General features: G+C 38.4%; 1 long non-coding RNA gene across 4 annotated transcripts in view; it reads right to left on the minus strand.

The window, feature by feature from the left end:
* Positions 1 to 11,337: 11,337 nt before the first annotated feature.
* LOC138243111 (uncharacterized) overlaps positions 11,338 to 15,401 on the minus strand; it is a 33,384-nt gene continuing 29,320 nt past the window's right edge. For all 4 annotated transcript variants that reach the window (XR_011191966.1, XR_011191965.1, XR_011191968.1 and 1 more), the window contains one exon: positions 11,338 to 13,199. This is a non-coding gene — a long non-coding RNA (uncharacterized lncRNA). The remainder of the gene's footprint in view (positions 13,200 to 15,401) is intronic.

The following is a 15,401-nucleotide window of genomic DNA, read 5'->3' on the forward strand; positions in this document are numbered from 1 at the left end:
CTTCAAACTTCATAGTCAGGGGAGGGCAGGTTTCACATGGCACAAGTCTAATGGGACCCAAGCCTCACACATAGATTTTGTTTTGATACGTGATTTTACTTGCACAACCCCTGTTTTTTTTTTCTCTGACCATTGTCTACTCTCATGTACACTTTCTATTCCAAAGGCCATTACTGTGGGGAAGGGTGTGTGGAAGCTGAATTTTTCACTTCTGGAGGATGAGGAAGTGACGAGCAGGTTCAGGGAAAGATACAGTGCCTTGCGAAAGTATTCGGCCCCCTTGAACTTTTCAACCTTTTGCCACATTTCAGGCTTCAAACATAAAGATATACATTTTTTATTTTATGTGAAGAATCACCAACAAGTGGGACACAATTGTGAAGTGGAACGAAATCTATTGGATTTTTGAAACTTTTTTAACAAATAAAAAATTGAAAGTGGGGCGTGCAAAATTATTCGGCCCCTTTACTTTCAGTGCAGCAAACTCACTCCAGAAGTTCAGTGAGGATCTCTGAATGATCCAATGTTGTCCTAAATGACTGATGGTGATAAATAGAATCCACCTGTGTGTAATCAAGTCTCTGTATAAATGCACCTGCTCTGTGATAGTCTCAAGGTTCTGTTGAAAGCGCAGAGAGCATCATGAAGACCAAGGAACACACCAGGCAGGTCCGTAATACTGTTGTGGAGAAGTTTAAAGCCGGATTTGAAAACAAAAAGATTTCCCAAGCTTCAAACATCCCAAGGAGCACTGTGCAAGCGATCATCTTGAAATGGAAGGAGTATCAGACCACTGCAAATCTACCAAGACCTGGTCATCCCTCTAAACTTTCAGCTCAGACAAGGAGAAGACTGATCAGAGATGCAGCCAAGAGGCCCATGATCACTCTGGATGAACTGCAGAGAACTACAGCTGAGGTGGGAGAGTCTGTCCATAGGACAACAATCAGTCTTACACTGCACAAATCTGGCCTTTATGGAAGAGTGGCAAGAAGAAAGCCATTTCTCAAAGATATCCATAAAAAGTCTCGTCTAAAGTTTGCCACAAGCCACCTGGGAGACACCCCAAACATGTGGAAGAAGGTGCTCTGGTCAGATGAAACCAAAATCGAACTTTTTGGCCACAATGCAAAACGATATGTTTGGCGTAAAAGCAACACAGCTCATCACCCTCAACACACCATCCCCACTGTCAAACATGGTGGTGGCAGCATCATGGTTTGGGCCTGCTTTTCTTCAGCAGGGACAGGGAAGATGGTTAAAATTGAGGGGAAGATGGATGCAGCCAAATACAGGACCATTCTGGATGAAAACCTGTTGGAGTCTGCAAAAGACCTGAAACTGGGACGGAGATTTATCTTCCAACAAGACAATGATCCCAAACATACAGCAAAATCTACAAAGGAATGGTTCACAAATAAACGTATCCAGGTGTTTGAATGGCCAAGTCAAAGTCCAGACCTGAATCCAATCGAGAATCTGTGGAAAGAGCTGAAAACTGCTGTTCACAAACGCTCTCCATCCAACCTCACTGAGCTCGAGCTGTTTTGCAAGGAAGAATGGGCAAGAATTTCAGTCTCTCGATGTGCAAAACTGATAGAGACATACCCCAAGCGACTTGCAGCTGTAATCGGAGCAAAAGGTGGCTCTACAAAGTATTAACTCAAGGGGGCCGAATAATTTTGCACGCCCCACTTTTCATTTTTTATTAGTTAAAAAAGTTTCAAAAATCCAATAGATTTCGTTCCACTTCACAATTGTGTCCCACTTGTTGGTGATTCTTCACATAAAATAAAAAATTTATATCTTTATGTTTGAAGCCTGAAATGTGGCAAAAGGTTGAAAAGTTCAAGGAGGCCGAATACTTTCGCAAGGCACTGTATAAGGAATGGCAGTCTTTGTACGACCTGTTTGGCACAAGAGCACAGTGGTGGGAGGAGGTGAAGGAGCGTACAAAAACATTCTTCATAGAGATGGGGAAGAGAAAACAGGCTAGGATACGAAGGGTTGAAAAGGGATTACAAAATAGATTACAGAGGTATGTTAAGTTATTGCAAGAGTGGTGGGACTTCAGTGAGGAAATTAAATAACTAAAGAATTAGCTTTTAAATCTCTAGAGAAAATATTTAAAACATGTTTCAAAGCAAAGTGAAAGAGCTTGAAGAAGGTGAAAAATGTACAAGATTCTTTTTCAAGAAAAGGGTTGCAGGGAGGGGACTAATGTCAGCATTGAAGGGACGAGAGGGGGTTTAGCAAACTTCTACGGAAGACGTAGCTTCTGTAGCTGAGGATTTCTATGGGGAGTTGTTTGGCAAGAAACAAGTGTCTAAGGATTTGTTAGAAAAATTTGTGAAAGTGATTCCAAAGAGTGTAAAAGATTATACTGTTTTATCAAAAGGCCTTTCTGTAGAGGAGTTAATGGAAAGTTTGAAGACCTTCATAATGGGCAAGACTCCAGGGTTGGATGGTCTACCCATTGAGTTTTACAGGGCCTTTTGGGACATTTTAGCATTAGATCTTTTAACGATTTTTAAAGAATTTGAGGTTTTAGAAGAAATACAGGACAGCTTTAAGAGGGAGTTGTGATTTAACTATTCAAAAAGAATGATCGCACAGACCTGGCAAATTGGCGACCGATAACTTTATTGAATTGTGATCTTAAACTGCTCTCCAAGTGTTTAACGCTTTGACTAAAATCTGTCCTGGGGGGGAAGTCATTCATCCAGATCAAGCTTGTGGTGTGGCAGGGAGGAGGATCACGGACAGCCTGATACTGATTAGAGATACCATAGGTTATGTGAGAGAGAGGAATATTAGATTAGCTGTCCTAAACTTGGATTTTGAGAAAGCTTACGATCGTATCTCTTATGAGTATATGTTTAGAGTACTACAAAAAATAGGGCTTTCAACCAGGTTCCTCACTTGGGTAAGGTTATTATATAAGGGTATAGGAAGTAGAATAATGATTAATGGAAGCATGTCAAATGTGGTTAATGTGAATTGCGGTTAAGGGGTGTTGGCGTGAAAGTATTAAAGTGGGTCTGACTGAGCTCATTACTGACTTCCGTCACGTAATCTCTGTAAAGGTTTATGAGTTTACGAGTCTCCGTCAGTGGCTAAGTGAGTTGAAGGAAGAGCTCCCCCTTGTGGTGTATCAAGAATACACCTAACCAACCATTTTGTTTAAATACTAAAATGGAATTTGAACAAGAGCAAGTAGAGCACTGCTGGAGTTTATAAACTGTGGTAAGAGTAACTGGGAGAGGAAAGACGGCAGGTCAGGAGGGCTAGAGCTCTGCAGGAGCACATCCCTTCCCCTCCCTCGTTTCACTCTCACACCAGGGTCTGTTATACCCCAGTGTGAAATCCAGCCTCCTGCAGTTTAGCTGATCTAGAAGACTGTTGATTGAGCTTTTAAGAACCCAGCTGAGCTACAGGGTCAGTCCTGAGAATAAGGGGTAAATATAGGAGCCACACCAGATTTGAGGGAGGGTCTTTAAACCCAAGCGATAACTTGTTTTACAACAGCAGACAATGTACAGAAACACAATCCCCCCATCTCCTGGTTCTACTGGGAACCAGAGGGGCCTGAAGGTCATGAACACTAATATGGGTTATTGCTCCAGGGGGGAGCTGGAGGAAGTGAGATGAAAAGTGTCCAATTTTGTTAAGGGCAGTAAAGCTCATTAGATCTGACTGACTAGTTAAAATGAATTGATCTGCTTTCTAGACAGAAGCCAGTGCTCTCTTCTCGATATCTGGGAGAGTCAGTCAGTGTCAACAGCTAAGCAGTACAAACAGTCCCTCAATGTGTTCTATGATCTGTTTTGTTTCCTGTTACCACATCTTCCAAAGATGACAGTTCAATCCAACCTGGAGTGTCTTGGACTGCTCTGTCTGTGTCTGTGTCAGTAGGAGGTCTCTTGTCCGGCCAGCATATAAGAGATAGTGACCACTAAATGCAGTAAAATTTAGCTTTTGTAGCTGATTACAGCATCTACAGTAGCAATGTTAAGGTGGCTTGGAACCCTTAGTGTGCCCACACTCATAGAGACTCATAGAGACACTGGCCAGTCAATACCAACCTCCAGTCAGCACAGACCCGACACCTCTTGTCTTGGAGAGAAGACCTGGGTGAGACAATAAAAAAGACAGCTCACAGGAGGCATCTGGACTAAACAAATGGCTGGGTGAGATCCCTAAAACAATTCACAAGGAATGACAGCAGCCAAAGATTGAGAGAAAGTAGAATTGTTTATTGAGATGTGAAGACTCTTAGCTGAGGGCCAACCTCCCATAAATGAACCAAGTGGGACCCCAACCAGCAGTGCAGAAAAAACAATGGACATTGACCTAAGTTCATCTGAGGAGAGAAAATGCTTGTTTGAGGATATCAGGATTGGTTTTAATATATGCATGATAACCTTCTGAGGACCAGCGGCCGAGTTGTTTGATAAGATACTCTGGGATGCCTTGTCAAGCAGCTGAGGAAGAGGCCCTGAAGCCAGAGAATTAATCAGGAAATCCAGCAGGTGTACATTGTGATGGAGAAACCAGCCACGGGTCCCTTCTCATTCACAAACAGAGGATCAGTAGGCAAAGCTCTGGTGTGAAGTTGCACATAATGGGATAGAGACTCATATGGGCTGATGTAAGAATGGATTTTGAAATAATATGTAAGGGTGCTAGACCCTAACTGATCAGTTTTGCTTTTCTTGAGATAGAAGGTTAACGTATTGGGAGATAAGTTATTGATCTTGGATAAACAAGGCTTGGAAGAAGGATCAAAGGATGCAGAAGTAGCAGTAAATTCAGAGCATCTCAGGAAGCCGAAGAATGCTAGCATAAGTAAAGATTCGAGTGTGCTGTCAACCCAGGGTGTGCGATAATCAGATCTGAGAACATAAATGCAGGATGCCAGGATGTCTTAGGTAAATGGTGTGCATCGATTTGGAAGGGGTTTCTCGGATCGTTGGAAGCATTTTAGAAAGAGAGTGATTTGAGGGTGAATAAGAGATGGACAAGTCATGCCAAAAAGGAGTTTGTGGAAGAACTGGATGGAGGTATGCCTTAGTAGTGGATACCTGCATTTTGAGCAAGTTTCTATAATGGCAGATAAAAGTGTGAGAATATCGAAAGATAGAAACTTTGTTTGTTTAGAGGTGGAAGGATTGGAAACTTTTCCAGGCAGTCCAGTAAGAGCCGAGAGTGTGAGGAGCAATCCCTGACAGGACAGGATGGCCCAGTGCCAGCTGGAGATAGTGATGGAAAGGATGATTGAGAAGAATGAGAGTTCTGAATAACGAGGTATTGTACAAGGTTTCAAGTATGCATCTGGTTCCCAAATTTCTTTTAAAATTTGCTGCTGGAGTAAGAGAGGAATGGAAGGAGGACGAAACACCAGTGTGTTAGGAGGAGCTGAAAGAGGAAAAGCTGTTCGGAGAAAAAAAAAATCTCTGTTAAGGGGGAATGAGGCAAGAGAGATGGAAGCAGGAGCATGACCAGCAGGTGGTGCGGGAGGGAATGATGGGATAGATGAAGTAGAAGGTAGGGATTGAACAGTTGGAGCTGCCACTGAGCTATATTGGATGGCAGGAGATAGGAGTGACAAAATATTTAGTAGGACGCCTGCAGGTTGGGGCTGAGGTAAGAGGCTGAGGCACTATTAACTTCTCATGTGTAGCATTTGGTCTGTTGCAAGAAAACACCCTCTTTCGAATCCCAGTTAGTGCTTAGGGAAAATCTTTTTCCAATTAATGAGTTGTATACTCTTTAGAGTTTTAATAATTTTAAACTGTGTATTACAGCATGTTAATCATTATACATTTAAAAGTCTGAATATTTTATTAAAGCAAGATTGCTAAGTAGGACAAAAGTACACAACCCTCCACCTTCATCAGAAATATTTTAATTATGCATGAATATTTTATGCATCTGTTACAACCTCAAATGTCTAGGGGTAAAGGGGTGTAACATTTAGGATAATTTTTGGAAGCAGGTCGGTTCTGGTGAGGGACTAGGAAGCGTGATATTAAGGGTCGGTAAAAAAGTGATGATTTTAAGTTGAATAAGTGACTGGTATGAAATAAGACAATAACACATAGGGGTCAGGAACTAGAGTGGTGCCAAAGAAGAGAAAATAACAAACAAAATGGAGCTGGCTAGGAAAGTGAGGGAAAGCTAACCTGACTACAAAAGAAAACCCAAAACACACGGTCTTCGGCGTCTTCAACACCCTAGTTAACCTCCACTGTCTGCCCAAAACCATACAAGACAAACAGAACTCACCCGCACTAAACTAGTGTTACTAATACAAAATCAACTAAGTTTGTAGAATGTACTCAACAACCTAAACTAACCTTATACACAAAAGTTCACACAAAAACATGAGTGAACTAGGAATACAAATAAGGGAAAACGAGAGTAATCAACAGGAACAGGGTACAAAGGAACACAAAAGGTGAACATATAACACCTTAGGGCAAGGTAATGGCAAAACAAGGATATACACACAAACAAACAAAAGTACAAAGAAACAAACAGAAACCAACAAAGCCAAAGCAAAATCAAAAGTGAAGTGATAACCAAAGCCAAGCGGAATTGAAGTCAAACGAAAGGCCTCTTCCTTCTGAAAGCCACCATGTTTTATACTGAATAAGATGCACTCTGATTGGCTGAGAAGCTGATTGATGATGACATCATACTGAAACAGTGGTGTAATGGTGGGCCAATGCGGGAGGGAGAACAATCAAAGGTCAGCAGTGTGGAACATAACAAAAACACACTGGGACGTATCAGCATCAAAGTCTTTAACTTGGTAACTTACATGGGTTCTGGTTTTAATGTGTTTGTTCTAACATTATTAATCTTATATTCTGTACTTCATAAAAAGCTATAACGTTTTATCCTTTTCTAAGAATACGTAGTAAGAACACCAGTTTTTGTTATTGTAAAAAGATAAATGTTGTAGTGATTTAACATCACTTGATTACTTGATTGTTATATTAATATGGAATAGTATAACTAAGCAGCTAAAGTATTACAAGTGGACATTTAGGAAACAGTTTGACATTCGTTTCTTTTAAAAAAAAAATTATATTGTCCTTGTAGTTGGTAATGTAGTGAGCTGCACCCAGACGGTTCAAAGCGCGATCAGAGAATTACTTTGTTTCTTACATAGCCGAATATATAAAAATAGTCCACTATTATAGCATGATGTTGGTGTGAGTGTGTGTATCTGGATTAATTATTAAAAGTTATGGTTTTGTGATTTAGGATTTCTTCATGCAATTCTTTAAGTTAAAGGAGGGACAGAGGTTATATATATTTCTAAAAACATTCCAATTTAAATGCAATACAGAATATATTATTAATAACATTATAACAAATTCAGATTCTTGGGCTTGTGCCTTCAGTGCTCCTGCCCCAGTTCACCCTTCAACACATGGGCTCAAACCCAGGTCTCCTGTGTTGCTTAACAGAAGGTTTTTTCAGCTGAGCTACAGAAAACATCCTTCAGTACTAGTGGCTGCAACCGGCTTGTACCATTTGTATGCCTGTCGTTTGTTACAATATTAATAATGAACGACCATCGATGAACTGTAAACTGAAGAGTTAGAGACGACATGTTGAGTCTTGTATTTTCAGCTTGGAATTTAACCTTTGCAGCGATCCTTTTGGCCATATTTTTTCCATAGCCGGATTAGTAAAAATAGATCGGATTAATAAACGGAGTAAGACGAGATATTTCACACATACTTTGAAACTATACAGCTTTGGAACAGCAGGAGGCGAGATCCATCTGGGAGGGGGGGAAGGTATTTTGTTTTTCCTGCGCAAACCGTATTTGCTACAATACTAAAATGAGTCCCTGAGGCATACCATTCAAATTTTAGAATTATAAAAAATATATCTGTGTTGAGTTTGCACGAGAGACAAAAGGTACCTTTTGAGAAGTCGTGTACTGCTTGCAAAATAGCAGATTTTGACGAACAGCTAATTTTGCTTGAAGAATTTAAAATCTGTCTGTACTGTAGCTTTATTTAGTTTAGAAGAAAGTCACCTTTCTCTTACAAGCGGCTCTGTTAAGCAGAGTTTGTGTTAACACACCACTCCCTTTTGAATGATTTTTAATCAACTTCGTCTGTCAGTGAAAAAAAATGACAGCGGGCACTTTTCCTTCCCCCCTGGTGCGAGGTGATAATGTGGAAAACGTTTTTTTTATTTTACTGGGAGTGTGAACATTGAGTGAGCACTGGGGCGTACAGTGAGACTAACACAGTGAGATTGCTGTGATGGAGAGTTTTAGTAAATATGTTGACAAATATCACAATTTTTGCAAGACAAAATTATATCCAGTTTTGAATGAGCTATGTGACCTTGCCCTGTGAAATTGTGGGAAAGAGGTTTAGTGAACAGCATTACTCACAGTGTAGTGACCATAAACTGTTTTATTACACTGTACAGTATAACAGTGTAAAGCAATGTTTTTTTTAATGTTTGTAATCGTTATTCTTGCAAGTACATTTTGTATTCAGTTTGGTTCTGTGTGTCAGCTGGTGTGTCAGCTGGTGGGCAAATATTCAAGGTGAAAATTCTTCCAAAGCAAAGAACACGGCACCAAACTTTTTCGGCTCTGTATGTCTCTCAAGCCTTTTCTCTTTGGCAGTTTAGTCATAAAGGTGGGAAGACGCCTCCCTTCTCCCCCCTCCCCCTTCCCTCTGCCTGCCTGACCTGTTCCCATTTTTAACCATTCTGTGTCTGAATCATAGTGGGTGAGAGAGAGTAGCAAGAGACAGAAAAAAATTAACCCTGGTTTAATTTTATATTATATTTTACCTTCTTTTTTTATTTTATAAGTTAATATAGTTTACTTATTTTTATAGTCGGATTTAATGTATATTTGAACACAGTTTTGCAAATTAATGTTTTTACAAGATGCGGAAGTGTAACAATTTGTCACAGTGAGAATTTTAATACTAATTATTGATTACTAATAGTTATGCACCTGATGCCTGACTTTTAGATGTATATAAAATATTGAACTGTGACTTAACATTCAGAAATACAATCCAAAATAGTCTGTGATATTCGTATAGATTAAACTCTTCTAAAATGTATTTAAAAAAATAAAAATGATTAAACTGTATCATCTTTCCATGTGTAATGTCATTAGAAAGTACAACAATGTTTTGTTTAACGATGGTTTCAAATATAAAACTAACTGGTAAGAAAGCTGTTTAATGACAATTAAAAGATTTCAAGTTAAACTAAATGATTGACATTCCTTTTCTATGTTTTAAAGGCAGACACACTCAGTGCCATAAACACTGCAAGCTGCAGAACAGTCTTCTTACAGCACCACCTCTGCTCTGACTGAGCTCAGTGGGTGCACTATTTTCTCAGCTACCTGCTAAGTTGCTTCATACCATGGGAAGAAATGAGAATGTGATTGTACTGTATCTGTATGAAATGTGTTTAAAATGTTTAATTCAAAAATTTAAAAAATTGCATCTTACACAAAGATTCTAATCTGATCACAAGGAAAATCACCCATTTTTGGATTAAGTGTTTTTAGCTATTTAGATTTTAAAATCATGCAGTGTCTGTTTTAGGCAGACACGTTTTTTCTTATTTTTGATTTTCTTTAAAATTAAAAGAATCAGTTGCCCATCATGCCACACGATATTATGTTACATTTTTATGTTTTTGAGAGACTTCAGAAGGCTTCAACTGATGCATAAAAAATATAGCATAATGCCTTCTCACGTTATGAAGTCACTTGCACCTGGGATCCGGTTTATTCAAACTAAGGTTTCTAAAAATGCAACCAGGTACCGCTTTGTTATTCTCGATTTTAATTACAATCTATATGATTTCGTGTTAAGACTTGAGGCGTCTGTTAAATTGCCCCACTGAATAAAATGTTTTGAATTAAACTGGTTGAACAGTTGACAGTATTCACGTTTCCTTATTCACATTTTTATTCCATTATTAATATAATTTAACATTGAATATGTTATAATAGTTCAGGTGGGTAGCTGCGTCAGCATGCGTAGGCTGCAAAGGAACAAGTAATAGGTTTATTCCATGCTGGAAAAAAGAAGAAAGAGAACACAACGTTTCGGCCGTGGAGCCTTCTTCAGGTGTGAGAGAGACAGGGCAGTAGGCAAAGGTAAAGTAGCGGGAGAACAAAGGTTGAGAGGGAGGAGGAGTGAGAGGCGGGAGCAGGGGACAGAAAGAGAGGCCAATCAAGAGGTGTGAAGTCAGAATGGGTGCAGAGAGGTGTGAAATGAAACTTCCAATGAATGGAGAAAATTTAAAAGAACAGTAATCTGTCGTTAAGGGAAGGGAGAATGTGTGATCCTAGCTGCAGAATAATTTTAGTTTCGGTGGTCTTTCTGATGTATGAGTTCGGAAAACCGTCTTTGAGAACACAGACGGAGAGATTAGAGTGGTCGTGGCCATCAGAGGTGAAATGAGAAACAATGGGCTTGGAGAGATCTTTAATCTTCACAGCCCTGACGTGTTCTCTGAAGTGGTCTCCGAGTCTCCTTCCTGTTTCCCCAATGTAGATGGCTGGGCATTTACTGCAAGAGATACAGTAAATAAGGTTGCTGGAGGTACAAGATGCTGTCTGGGTGATCCGGAATTGTCCTGAGGGGCCTTGAATGAGTGTGGTGGTGGCTGTGTACTTGCAGGTGATACAGCGAGCTCTGTTGCAAGGGAAAGTGCCTGGTGTGGATGGTTGCTGAGGGCGGTCAAGGGAGCTGTGAACAAGGAGGTTACGCAGATTAGGTGGTCGGCGATATGAGATGATAGGTCGATCAGAAAAGAGGGCCCCAATGGAGGGATCATCCTGTAGGATGGAAAAGTTCTGGTTAATGGTCCTGGGGATAGGAAGTGTGTTAGGGTGGTAAGGAAGCACCAAAGGAATGCGATTGTTATGGCGGGAGTTCCTGATCGGGTTGATGGTCCGGGGGGTGTTTTTGGCTCGGGCAAGGGCCCTGTCAATCACACTGCTGGGGTATCCTCTGTTGATGAAAAATGAGTACATTTCTATAAATCTATAAAAGGTGATTTGAAATACACTAGAATAAGATTGAGACAAAATGGAAGTTATTATATAGGAGAAAGTGTTTTTTTTTTACAAGAAGAGACAGTAAGAGAGGAAGATGCCTTTTTTAAAATATGTCTCAATGGCAAAATTATAATTAAAATAATAAACAAAACCCCATTCTAGTTGTATTTGATGAAATGTCAAAATCAGCTTGAGCACTGTATTTAATGTTATACGAGTGAATTAACTATTCAGCAAAAAGCACATATACTTTTGTTATTAATTTCAAAGATAGTTCTTTATTTAACAACATCAAACAATAATCAAAAACAGATAATCTGAGGATTCCATCCAGCTGTTTCCTGAAAATAGCCAATGAATCCACTTTAACAACATGGCTGGGTATCTTGGTTTACATTCCCACCTCCCACATTTATATCTTATTAAAAAACACATTAAACATGTTACAGAGGAAAACAGTATACATTCAGTCACAGCGATCTGTCTAAGCTACAAAATAAAGCATGTTCTATTCACAGACATCTGAATTAGGTTAAACAGAAATGGAACAATATTCAATACACAATTTTAAACTTGTGTTCAGGTAGTATGTATCCAAAATACATGACTGAAGTATTTCTGAATGTCATTACAGAGGAGAATATTAAATATTAATTTCAATTTGTATTAAGATTTTATCAGACTTAAATGACTTCAATTTTTTGTGTAATAGCAAGTCCTCTTTCAGATGTGTAGGCAGCCTTCTGACTACAGTGCAGTGTTGTTTAAAGGTTCAGTGCATGGTGTCATCATGATTCACAATAGATTATCCATTCACACAGTTTCCAGAGTCTCATTTCTTTCTTTTGTAGCATTTGTATCGTACACCGTGTCTCTTCTTTTGATGTCTTCGCTTGTCTGATTATCACTTTTGAAATTTCTGGAAATGCTGTAGTATTAATTTGAATGATTTGCATTTATTTTACAGTCATTGAATTGAATGCATTGTGTTGTTTTCCAATTTAGTAGCATTTGATACATTCAATGCAATAACTAACTCATTTATTTACAGTATTCATAAAGGTTCAGTGAATAGAACATGATGAGTGCTGTGCATCGATTAACGTATTTGCATTGGTGGATATTGACATCTTTCATGACAAAGTGTTTTTTAGAAACTGAATCTTACTGTGAACCAAATATGCTTTAAGATTGTTTTACTTCTACATGGAATTTGGGTGGACGAATGCTGTGGATACTACAGTATTTTGAAGTTCTACTGCATTATTTCCTGTACTTTTCGATTTGTGTTTTTTTTTTCTTAATTTGTGCGGTTGATCTCTTACTCCTTTTGTAATTTCTTTTAATCATTGTTTTTGATAGGTCAAGCAAGATCTTCAAAATTATCACAGCAAATTGTACTAGTTAGTTTTTGAAACTTTTGTATGTGCTCATCAATTCGATTGAGATCCTTTTCAACATCTGTTATCAAATGATTTATTTGTTTAGCAATTTCAGAACCATCTTTGAATTCCTTTGCTTTATTTTTAATGATTATTATATCAAAAATCATGGTGGCTGCGGCAAGAATTCCACCAGCCACTCTGACAACGCGGCCTGCAACGCTGGCCCCCGCAGCTATAATGTCATCTAAAGGCCCAAGTAAGTTCACAGCCTGGAAGCACTGGCACAGCATATTATTTGCCATATTTTCAATGTAAGAAGCATGATCTTCTCTAAATACTTTCATCATTTGGCCAACATATTCAATTATGTTTTGGAGCTCCCTCATGTGTTTCTGTATTTCTTCCTGAATTTTTTTAGCATCATCTGTCTTGTTCTTGGTAACAAAGTACTTAGTGATATCTGAGGTTAGGACAGTGGCACCACCGCTTACTCCTGCAACAACCCCTCCAACTGTAAGTGCTAAAGAGGCACCAGCAGTAAAGGGAGCAAGTAGTATCCCACCAATAGTAGCAGCTGATCCTGCAATTCCAACACCAGCTCCCACAATGCTGCCTACTGCAGTGCCCTTGTGGGTTTTTTCAATGCCCTCTGCCAGGGTTTTCATAGATCCCACAAAGTTGTCAATTTCTATCTTCTTTTTGTGGTACAGAAGGACTGTGTAATATGTGAATTTCTGTTGAAAGACACAGAAATTAGAAAAAAAAACAATGCATTGTACTAAACATAAAGGAACACAGTTGTATACAACCTCTAGAAGAATCAGAATTATTTTAGATATTATATATTATACAATTAGTATACATTTACAGAACATTACTACATAATAAAACATTGTATCTTATTCGTACCATTTTGATATCTCATGTACTTCGACACACAAAACAGGACCCTGAAAATGGTCCTGTGATCAATGGTTCTTGATCAGACTATATTTAGGTTTCTCATTGCGTTATTTACCCACATCCAGAACATATCTACCAGATTTCATGTGCCTTCAGGTTTAATTTTTTTTTCCAATTTGTGATTAAAAAGGTAAATGCAGTTTATTTAGTTTTTTGATAGCGTACCAACTGCTATCATAATAAAAAAATAAAATATTTATACTGATTTAGTTTTATGTGTTTTCAAATGTTTTACGTTAAGATGCAATTACCAGATCTGTTGTGTTCATTTAAAACATCATAAAATACAGTTTTGGAAAAAATGACAAAGAACCTAAAGTATTATTCAGTGAATCCGTGATGATGGTAAGATAGTGATAGTAGATCCATTCAGCTGATTTCTCCTTAGTGTAACAGTTTATGTCTGTTAATTCATCCTCAGAAAAGTATTGACATTCTTCCACAGATTAATTAATGTGAAATTCAGATATTTGTTTTACGTTGTGAGTAAAATGTTTAAAATCATGACCTATTATATCTATTATGAATAAACCATATTATAAAAAAGCATATACATTTTTTATTACACTAATATATAAATTTGGTGTGCTGTGGCCTGAAAAACTGTAAACTCTAGCTCATGTAAATTCCAATTTCAAAACAATTTCTCCCACAGACTGCAAGATAATTAAAAGCAAAATCTGTGGTCTACTTAATAAGTGACAGTGACAAAACACTGCACTGCAAAATTAGGAGATCATTCAAGTCATGAGACTGTTTCTTAATGTGTTCTAGCATTTCTCCAATGCTTTATGTTGTGCATCTTATTTTCCAAAGCAATTTTTGCACATAAGTTTGTACTAGTGAAAGACGTTGTGATTTATATACAGATGCAGCCATTTAAAATGCGCGGGCGATACCGGATTATTTTGTGGTGCGCTTTACGCGGTCTACCGCGAGTTACCGTAAATTCTCCTATAATACCGCAAGCAAAATAATAGTATCCGGAATTTCCTGAGTTAATAAAGCTCAACCTCTCATGTTTGAACTGTCGCCATCAAAGTCTTTAACGAAGATATTACTAATAGTATTAATAATGAATGACCTTGGACAAGCTGTAAACAAAGTATTGCCTTTGTCCAGATTCTTTTTTTCATTGACCGTCTTTGTAAAAGTAACACCACAGCATTTCGCAATCACGCATTTGTTTCCAATAATGCAAAGTACAGTGATTCACCATGCCTTTCACATGCTCATAAAAGAGATTGATTTAGGAACATAAACATATTACCATATGCAAACTGTACTGTATACAGTATGTATATGTATATTTAATGTCTTTACTGTGCCCGTTTAAGTATTGAATATTTATATGGAATTTTACCATTGAAGGGAAATCTTAGTGCCTGAGCATAAAAAGAATAGGAGCATACTGTAATGCGTGTGAAGGCCATAAATGATATTAATTTTGGAACTTAAACATACAGTATATGGCTGGTCTCGGTACTTTAAAGAAAACATACAGATGCAGCCATTCAAAGTGCGCGGTACAGACACGTACCAGAGGTAATTGGCTACGGCGTCGCGCATTGTGACGCACGATGACGCGCGGTACCACGGTACGTGATTGGTTGACCAACAGGGACACTTGTGGTCCGTTGGTCTGTCGTAGAAAGATTTACAGTAAACGTCTTTATGGTGTCCGTTTTAGTATTTAATATTTATATGGAATTTTACCACTGAAGGGAAATCTTAGTAGCTGAGCATAAAAAGAATAGGAGAATACTGCAACGCGTGTGAAGGCCATAAACGATATTAATTTTGGAACATAAACATACAGTATATGGCTGGTCTTGGTACTTTAAAGAAAAAATACAAACCAATATTCCATTTCTCCCTAAACATTTTAAGCATCGAAGTCTTTAACTAACGTGATACCGGAGTCAACAAGCATACTTTTAGAATTTGATTAAAAGGGAATATTATATGGAATT

This window comes from Lepisosteus oculatus, chromosome 14 (assembly GCF_040954835.1).
Source record: "Lepisosteus oculatus isolate fLepOcu1 chromosome 14, fLepOcu1.hap2, whole genome shotgun sequence".
Lineage (NCBI taxonomy): Eukaryota > Metazoa > Chordata > Actinopteri > Semionotiformes > Lepisosteidae > Lepisosteus > Lepisosteus oculatus.